Here is a 10595-nt window from a genome sequence, read left to right on the forward strand (position 1 = left end):
ATATAAAGAGAGAGATGCAACTTGGCTGGTTCTTATTTAAGGATTTTCCAGATCAAAAAAAAAAAAAAAAATATATATATATATACAGAGAGAGAGAGAGGTAACTTACTGTATTTATGCAATAAGGCCTATAGAATAGCAGTAAATAAGAACAATTAAGAATCATGTAAGGGACTTCTATTTTATTTGGCAATGTCAAAATAACTGGAACTGAAATCACCCTGATAAGGTAAACAATCCTAGAAATGGCAGGGGGAAAGCATGAGGAAATTATTTTCAGACACTGAACAGCAGGCAGTGAAGACTGCAATTTCTGAGAAAAGGAAAACTCATGGGATGAGCCCCATGATTGTTCTGGATCTCTACAGGAAGCTAGAGATCAAGTAGACATCACAACATGTGACTGCTTACATGAGGTTACCGCAGAGTAACTACTTGCAGGGCACATCCAGATAACAGAAGTCAGGCAGTTCTGAGGGACTTAAAGAGTTCAAGTTGTAGCCAGAAGACAGAAATTATCTGAGTCTCAAGGAAGGTCCTAAACCATCCCAAAGAAAAAGAAATGCAGGAAGGCAAAACGGTTGTCTGAGGATGCTTTACAAATAGCTGAGGAAAGGAGAAGCAAAAGGCAAGGGGGAAAAGGAAAGTTATACACAACTGAATGCAGAGTTCCAGAGAACAACAAGGAGAAATAAGAAGGTCTTCTTAAAAGAACAATGCAAAAAAAAAAAAAAAAAAGAGGAAAACAATAGAATGGGAAAGACTAGTGATCTCTTAAAGAAAATTAGAACTATCAAAGGAATATTTCATGCAAGGATGTGAATAATAAAGGATGTAAATTGTAAGTACCCAACAGTAGCAGAAGAAATTAAGAATACACAGAAGAACTATACAAAAAAGATCTTAATGAGCTGGATAACAATGATAGTTTGATCACTCACCTAGAGCTGGGCCTTCGGAAAAATTACTATGAACAAAGCCAGTGGAGGTGATAGAATTCCAGCTAAGCTATTTAAAATCCTAAAAGATGGATGCTGTTAAAGTACTACACTCAATATGTGAGAAAATTTGGAAAACTCAGCAGTGGTCATAGGACTGAAAAAGGTCAGTTTCCATACTAATCCCAAAGAAGGGCAATGCCAAAGAATGTTCAAATTACTGTACTGATTTCACATACTAACAAGGTTATGCTCAAAATCCTTCAGGCTAGGCTTCAGTAGTACATGAACTGAGAACTTCCAGATGTACAAGCTGGATTTGAAGAGTCAGAGAAAACAATTTGCCAGCATTTGTTGGATCATGGAGAAAGCAAGGGAGTTCCAAGAAAATACTGACTTCTACTTCACTGACTATGCTAAAACCTTGACTGTGTGGATCACAACAATCTGTGGGAAATTCTTAAAGAGATGGGAATACCAGACTAACTGACTTGTTCTCCTGATAAACCTGTATGCAAGTCAAGAAGCAACAGTTAGAACCAAGCATGGAATAACCGACTATTTCCAATTTGGCAAAGGAGTATGACAAGACTGTATATTGTCACCCTGTTTATATAATTTATATGTGGAGTACATCATGTGAAATGCCATGCTGGATGAATCACAAGCTGGAATCAAGATTTCCAGGAAAAATATAAATAACCTCAGATATGTAGATGATACCACTCTAATGGCAGAAAAGGGAAGAGGAACTAAAGAGCCTCTAGATGAGGGTGAAAAAAGAGAGTGAACAAAGAAGAGGCAATTTTTTTTTTCATTTTAATTTGCTCATCTGTACGGTAAACTTGTTGTATGGTGGTAAATTAGACCCAATCTAAATGTATATATGAGACTGGAATTTGGTAGACCTCAAAGTTCTTCTCAAAGTCAAGGCTATGGTTTTTCCTCTGGTCATGTATGCATGTGAGAGTTGGACTGTGAAGAACGCTGAGCGCCGAAGAATTGATGCTTTTGAACTGTGGTGTTGGAAAAGACTCTTGAGAGTCCCTTGGACTGCAAGGAGATCCAACCTGTCCATTCTGAAGGAGATCAGCCCTGGGATTTCTTTGGAAGGAATGATGCTAAAGCTGAAACTCCAGTACTTTGGCCACCTCATGCGAAGAGTTGACTCATTGGAAAAGACTCTGATGCTGGAAGGATTGGGGACAAGAGGAGAAGGGGACGACAGAGGATGAGATGGCTGGATGGCATCACTTACTCAATGGACGTGAGTCTGAGTGAACTCCGGGAGTTGGTGATGGACAGGGAGGCCTGGCGTGCTGCGGTTCATGGGGTCGCAAAGAGTCCGACACGACTGAGCGACTGATCTGATCTGATCTGATCTGAAAGTTCTCTGAGTTTTATACATATAAGATTTGCTGTGTATGACAGAAATATATTACATAAACTTTCTTTTTTATTACCTTCCCTTTTGCATACTAGTGGGAAAAACTATGCTAGTAGATGTTTGAATAGCTTGAGATCAGTTAACCTGAGAACGATCCTTCTAAGATCTTAGCATTTGGCTAGGGTTTAAACATTGAAGTAGCTTGATAACTAACATACTATTTAGGCTCTAGTATATATCCCGATTTTTCAAAAACTGGTAACAGAACAGAGATTTTAAAGGTCTATACTGCTTTTCAAATACAATCATTTTTTAAATCGTAGTTTATTTACATTGGCATTTCTACTCACCAACAGTCTAATGAATCTGTAAACCACAATTAAAGCACAATGCAATAACTGTACAGTGCTACTGAAAGTTTTAATTTCCTAAATTATAAGTATAGGGTATTAACTTCTGCCTATGTAATGAAAGAAAAATAAGTGTAATAGTGCAAATTAAAAGGTTTAAGGCTTTTAAAGTAAGATTCAATCTATCATTTTTCCCTCATGTAGTGAAATTGTCATAAATGAAATTGTGTCTTTCTATTCTATTTATTTTATTTTATTTTTTAACTACAATATTGTATTGGTTTTGCCATATATCAACATGCATCCGCCACAGGTATACACGTGTTCCCCATCCTGAACCCTCCTCCCTCCTCCCTCCCCATACCATCCCTCTGGGTCGTCCACGTGCACCAGCCCCAAGCATCCATTGTGCATCGAACCTGGACTGGCGACTCGTTTCGTATATGATATTATACATGTTTCAATGACATATTTAGAGTCATGTTTTCAAAGTACATATGGTGAGCAAAGTGTGTAAAGTTATAAACATATTTAAAGTGTAATGGTGTACAACAATCGCTATAATAGTAAGTAAAGCAATACCATAAAAATGAAGAAAATATTCTTCAACACATTGAGAAAGTTATTTTCAAAGCTTGGCCCATTAGGTTTGAACCAGAAATTTCCAGATAATGCCCACATTTGCATGACAATAAATATTTTACATTCCTTTAATGGCTTAGTACTTATTTTCGAATGGATGGGAGCACTGGCTCTGAGAGAAACAGGAAAAAAAAAAAAAAAAGACCTGCTGAATTATGTGAAGTCAAGTAGGTTGAATAGAAAGCAGAACTTTACAGAGGAGATACATAGTTAATCTTTGCTCTAATCAGAGATCTGCTGATCCAGGGACCCACTGGGATGCTGGAGCAGATTTATGCAGCTGATACCAAGTCAAATTTTGGCCAACTCTGCCCTCTTTGACGGTCCATGTTCATTATCTGTATCATGGCATGTCCAGACCAAGTCTGGGCACAGAAGCCTAACAAAGAACTTTGGGCACAAGTAGCTATCTTGCACTTGTGAGCTGCAAAAATTTAAAATTTCAGTGTGATTTTCTCTTGCTCCTCTATTTTAGAATGTTCGTTACCTTTTAATTAAGATGAAAATACCACGGAGAATGAAAACATTGTTATTTTGCTTAAGTGGTTTGGACTCAGACTGCTGTGCATGCACACATTTTCTCTGCTTCACAAAAGGATCAGTGCAATGAAGAGGGGTCAGCACACTTCTTCATGAAGGACAAGATAGTAAATATTTCAGGCTTCTTGCGCCGTATGGTCTCTGTCACAGCTTCCCACAGAATTCTGCCATTTTAGTGTGAAAGCAGACCCAGCCCGCACAGAAACAAACAAGACTCCCTACGTTCCAACAAAACCATAACTACAGACACTGAAATCTGAATTGTGTATAACTGTCACATTTCACAGAATAATCTGGTTTTCTTCAACTACTTAAAATGGTAAAAATGATTCTTAGCTCCTTGGCCATACCAAAACAGGTGGCAGGCTGGATGTATGCCCATCTGTGAGTAGAACAATGGCAACCCACTCCAGTATTCTTGTCTGGAGAACCTCATGGACAGAGGAACCTGGCAGGCTGCAGTTCATGGGGTAGCAAAGAGTTGGACATGACTGAAGCGACTTAGCACGCATGCATGCACACAGAAAGCAAAGTAAGATAAGTACTTCAACTTTTACTCTTTTCAACTCATATTTAGTATTATTTGAATTTGTTTTGCTAATTAATTCCTGAAATGTATCATGGTGGTGGTGGTGGTTTAGTCGCTAAGTCCTGTCCGACTCTTGGGACCCCATGGACTGTAGCCCACCAGACTCCTCTGCCCATGGGCTTTTCCAGTCTAGAATGCTGGAGTGGGTTGCATTTCCTCTGCCAGGGGATCTTCCTGACCCTGGGGTTGAACTCGTATCTGTCTGTGTCTCCTGCATTGCAGCTGGATTCTTTACTCACTGATCTACCTAGGAAGACCAAAATCTCAGTTTAAGAGAATCCAAATTTACCATCAAAGCAGTTAGTATGGAAATGCAGTTTAAAAATGTAAAACTCACCTGAAAACCTCAAATTCTAACTATTAGGTTAACCCACTGTATTACATGAATGCCACCATTGTGTTTGTATGTTTGAAATAGAATAAGATACTTGTCATGTAAGTTCAAGTTAGATTTAGAAAATGTAGAGGAAAGTGAAGTCGCTCAGTCATGTCCGACTCTTTGCAACCCCATGGACTGTAGCCTACCAGGCTCCTCCCTCCATGGGAATCTCCAGGCAAGAGTACTGGAGTGGGTTGCCATTTCCTTCTCCAGGGGATCTTCCTGACCCAGGGATGGAACCTGGGTCTCCTGCATTCCAGGCAGACGCTTTAACCTCTGAGCCACCAGGGAAGCCCAGAGGCAGAGGAACCAGAGATCAAATTGCCAACATCCATTAGATCATTGAAAAAGCAAGAGAGTTCTAGAAAAACATCTACTTCTGCTTTACTGACTATGCCAAAGCCTTTGACTGTGTGGATCACAACAAACTGCGGAAAATTCTGAAAGAGATGGGAATACCAGAACAAATTACCTTCCTCCTGAGAAATCTGTATGCAGGTCAAGAAGCCACAGTTAGAACTGCACATGGAACAACAGACTGGTTCCAAATCGGGAAAGGAGTACATCAAGGCTGTTTATTGTCACCCTGCTTATTTAACTTATATGCAGAGTACATCATGAGAAATGCCAGTCTGGATGAAGCACAAGCTGGAATCAAGATTGCCAGGAGAAATATCAATAACCTCAGATATGCAGATGACACCACCCTTATGGCAGAAAGTGAAGGACTAAAGAGCCTTTTGATGAAAGTAAAAGAGGAGAGTGAAAAAGCTGGCTTAAAATTCAACATTCAGAAAACTAAGATCATGACGTCCATTCTCATCACTTCATGGCAAATAGATGGGGAAACAATGGAAACTGTGGCAGACTTTATTTTCTTGTCCTATAAAATCACTGCAGGTGGTGACGATAGCCCTGAAATTAAAAGATGTTTGCTCCATGGAAGAAAAGCTATGACCAATCTAGATAGCATATTAAAAAGCAGAGACATTACTTTGCCAACAAAATCCATCTAGTCAAAGCTATGGTTTTTCCAGTAGTTATGTATGGATGTCAGAGTTGGACTATAAAAAAAGCTGAGCTGAAGAATTGATGCTTTTGAACTATGGTATTAGAGAAGACTCTTGAGAGTCCCTTGGACTGCAAGGAGATCCAACCAGTCCATCCTAAAGGAGATCAGTCCTGAATATTCTTTGGAATGACTGATGCTGAAGCTGGAACTCCAATACTTTGACCACATGAAGTGAAGAACTGACTCATTTGAAAAGACCCTGATGCTGGGAAAGATTAAAGGCAGGAGGAGAAGGGGACGACAGAGGATGAGATGTTTGGATGTCATCACAGATTTGATGGACCTGAGTTTGGTTTGAACAAGCTCTGGGAGTTGGTGATGGACAGGGAAGCTTGGCGTGCTATGGTCCATGGGGTCTCAAAGAGTCGGACAAGACTGAGCAACTGAACTGAAGATACTTGTCATGTCGTCTTAGTGTAAAATGGGAACATTTGCTATGATTTCCCTTAATTAGAAGAAATCTCGCTCCTTAGCCACCACTGACATGGTATAATTTTACAGGGTTGACTACTTCATTATGTGGCAAATTATCTTACTGTTTAATTTTCCATTGATCCTTCTAGACTCTTTTACATTGGAAATTGTCACTCTACCTTTACATTTAATATTATTCCCATATTAGTTCTGCTTCCTGAGACACTATTGGAAGTATCAGAAATTATAGCCCTTGCTGGAAACAAAGGGAGGAGATGGTGTCAAGACAATGAAACCAGGAAGCTGCTTCTGTGTATTTGATGTTTGTTGAATAAATCAAATTTAAGTTGTCAGGAACTGTGTTCTTGCTCTAAGTGTTTCTAGTAATAAAACCATTTCCAGCTAAACCATCATTAGGGGAGAGAGAGAGAAAGAGGGAGAGAGAGATATCAAGTAATTTACAAAGTCATCAGCAGTCTTTTGATGTTTTTATCTCACCTTGCAAACTAAAGCAAGTTGTGCCACTATCTATCAAGTCTTTGATAAATAAATGTCCCTTATCCCCAGTTCCTGGCATATACTACATGCCCCAGGAATGTTCTTAAATGAACAATCTGCAATTTCGGATTCACTTTAAGCTAGTTCAACATCTCATTTTATGTGATTGCTTAAATATCCATCTTTGATTTTGTATTTGGACTCTACTTTCCTGGGGACATTCCCTGTTCCCCAGAAATATTGTTTATGTAACTCTTTGTATCATCATTAAAACTTTGTCTTTTGAGCACTAAGTATGATATTTGGGATTAGAAAGTGCTCAATAAATTTATCTATAATTATTCCCCCCAAATTCTGCTTACCTAGCATTCTGTTAAATGCATGTGAAGTTGTTTAAGCTGATAATTGTTTAAGGTGTTTTTGGATTGGGTATACGCTATTAAAAAGGGCTACTATGTGCCCGTCAATTCCAATAATTAAGGTACTGAGTGTGTTTTTAAGATGATGGAGTCTTTTAAAACTCTTCGGATCCTATAATTCAGTAAGTTACCTACAAGACAGCCCATATATAGGTACTCATAAGTCGGTGAATAAATAAATATCTGTTTTATATACTGATTGGAGTCCACACTTTACAACAGAAAATCCTCTTAAATATACAGATTTCACAACCACTTCATGAGATAGATTAAAAATACCTGTACTGTACAGAAAAGAAACCAATTCACAGATATACTAAGCCATTTTCCCAAGATCACAGTTGTTAAATGGTGATGCCAAGATCATAAGATTAATCCAAGTCTGATTCCAGGGTATTCACTCTAAACCAGCTCAAAATCTCATATGGCAAGGTCATTTTAACTCTATGATATTAAGTTTCAAATGAGTTAAAATTGTAATTTCATATATAAGCCTACATATTAAAAACAAAACCTAAAATTTAGGTTTCTCTAAAATTTCTTTGTTGAGCAAACAATATAAGATTAAGATATTATGAAATTATTAATTCAAGCAAAAACTATTTATCAAGTATCTATGATCTAGAGGTGGTCCAAATACTTTAGATATATTTGTAAACAAGTACACAAAAATCGCTGTTATTAAGTAACTGATAGTCTTGTGGGTCATTTCAGTTTTCTTTAATTTTCTGCCCTATATTGGGCAATTTTCAAGAATTTAGAGTAAACATAACCAATACACAAGTATAGGGCTTCCCTGGCAGATTAGACTGTAAAGAATCGGCCTGCAATATAGGAGACCCAGGTTCAATCCCTGGGTCAGGAAGATCCCCGGGAGAAGGGAATGGTTACCCACTCCAATATTCTTGCCTAGAGAATCCCATGGAAAGAGAAGACTGGCAGGCTACAGTTCATGGGGTTGCAAAGAGTCTGACACAACTCAGTGACTAACACTTTCACTTTCTTTCATATTAGGCAATTTTCAAGAATTTTAGAGCAAACATAAATGATCTATAAGTATAACCCCACAGCATTAAAATGTTTTGACATCTAATGTTGGGGTAAATGGGACTATATATCCCTGTTTTAGTCACCATAGGAATGTTCACAAGTCATGCTTTCTTTCCATTTTGTTGTTTAACAGATGCTAACCATTACACTTTATCACCAGCTAAGGGGGAAGTTGCTGCTGCTGCTGCTAAGTCACTTCAGTCGTGTCCGACTCTGTGCGACCCCATAGACGGCAGCCCACCAGGCTCCGCGTCCCTGGGATTCTCCAGGCAAGAACACTGGAGTGGGTTGCCATTTCCTTCTCCAATGCATGAAAGTGAAAAGTGAAAGAGAAGTCACTCAGTCCTGTCCAACTCTTCGTGACCCCATGGACTGCAGTCTACCAGGCTCCTCCATCCATGGGATTTTCCAGGGAAGAGTACTGGAGTGGGGTGCCATCGCCTTCTCCGAGGGGGAAGTTAGGCAGTACCAATCTAAGGAGAGCCTGTTTCTTGCTGTGATCACTTGGCTTAGCTTGCAAGAAAACAGTAAGACCCATCCCTGGGAAATAAGAGTGAAATCTTTATTATTTGTATTGCTAGCCCTTACTGGAAGTTTTGAGATTAATATTCATTTCACTTCTAAAGTTATTATTTACCCCATCACATACCAAGTTAGTTATAATGCAAAAAAGAAGAATATTTTCTCTTTTCATACTGTTTAATATCTTTAAAGACTTCCTAAATTAAAGTAGTATTTATCAATAATAAAGGAAAGCTAATGTTGAGAGAAGTTATTTGTTTTCTTTTAAGGGTAAATGTATTCTTTTTGAATAAAAAAAATTCTTAATGGCTTTTATGAAATAGAAGATTATCAATGCAAAACAATTCCACTAATTTGAATTTCAATAAAAACTTTTAAACAACCTGTTTTTATGACAGTTTGGGGGAAGGTAAAGGAGAGTATGATTTTACATTTCCTCCCTTTTCCATCAAAAATCAGACATTGAGAATTGTGGCAGATCATTTCATTTATCTTTATGGAGTAAGGCTACTCAGACTTTATGATTGCTGAGCAATATCAATATATACACATATTCACACATATATCTATGAATTGGGTCTGTGTATATACATATAAATTTTATGCACATTTTAATAAAGTATAAAAATTAAGTCTCTTCTCAGTTCTAGACTTTCTCAATAGTTAACAAACAATCAAGAAAGCTCTGGAAGATTCTTAGCTTGGTACTTAGAGTTGCTAGCAGAGTCCTTTTGACTCAGGTACTCAAGCAGATACAGGGTAAATTAAAGAGAAGCAGAGAAATGTTTCAACATCATTCTGAAACCTCAAATAGCACTGGCACATCAGAAGGAACTCCACGGAATCTTGACTCTGTACAACTCTGAGATGGTATTTAGTTTCAATCTTTCTATTTTTCTTTAGACTCTACAGTTTTTTATGGGGCATAGGATTTGGGAAGCATATCAGGGCGTGTGAAATGCTATAAATACTTTTTTTTTTTAAACAACTATTACACTAGTGATTAAGACTGGTATCATAAGAGAAGAACTGAAACTCTTTTTTCTGCCAACTATAGAATTATCCTTATTCCTATACTAAGAAATCACATAAAAGCGGTCATTAAACATAGGATATAGTAGTAAAATAGATATATCTATTCATAAGAATAAAGTAAATATCTTTGTCTCTAAATTCAAATTGTCCATTGTGTAGTCCGTAAGTATTACAGAACAAGAACTTGTTCTGTTTTCTAGATGCATATCAAACACAGGGGGAAAAATAGAACTGATAATGCCTCATTTTTAAGGACAATTGCAAATATGAGATGTAACGTACTTCCAAAGCAACAAGAAAAAAGAAAAGTTCTCTGCAGAAAATTGACAAACAGGGAAAAATATGTACAAAGACATAACTTCTCTAATGTTGCTATTAAAAACAGCATATAAATAATAATCAGTAGATGTTGATTGCTTTCCTATATAGATGACAATATTCATATCAAACAAAAATAACAACACAAATAATAAAGCTGCATGGAAGAATGATAAAAGTATTCAGAATGTATTTAGGACTGAGAAGGACTTTGCTGCTGCTGCTGCTAAGTCGCTTCAGTCGTGTCTGACTCTGTGCGACACCATAGACGGCAGCCCACCAGGCTCCCCTGTCCCTGGGATTCTCCAGGTAAGAACACTGGAGTGGGTTGCCATTTCCTTCTCCAATGCATGAAAGTGAAAAGTGAAAGTGAAGTCGCTCAGTTGTGTACGACACTTCACGACCCCATGGACTGCAGCCCACCAGGGTCCTCCGTCCATGG

At 38.0% G+C, this 10595-nt stretch overlaps 1 non-coding gene across 1 annotated transcript; it reads right to left on the bottom strand.

The window, feature by feature from the left end:
- Positions 1–5043: 5043 nt before the first annotated feature.
- TRNAS-GGA (transfer RNA serine (anticodon GGA)) lies at positions 5044–5116 on the bottom strand. The gene has a single exon. It is a non-coding gene; the product is annotated as a tRNA-Ser (tRNA).
- Positions 5117–10595: the final 5479 nt, after the last annotated feature.

The sequence above is a fragment of the Bos mutus genome, chromosome 7 (assembly GCF_027580195.1).
Source record: "Bos mutus isolate GX-2022 chromosome 7, NWIPB_WYAK_1.1, whole genome shotgun sequence".
In the NCBI taxonomy this organism is placed as follows: Eukaryota; Metazoa; Chordata; class Mammalia; order Artiodactyla; family Bovidae; genus Bos; species Bos mutus.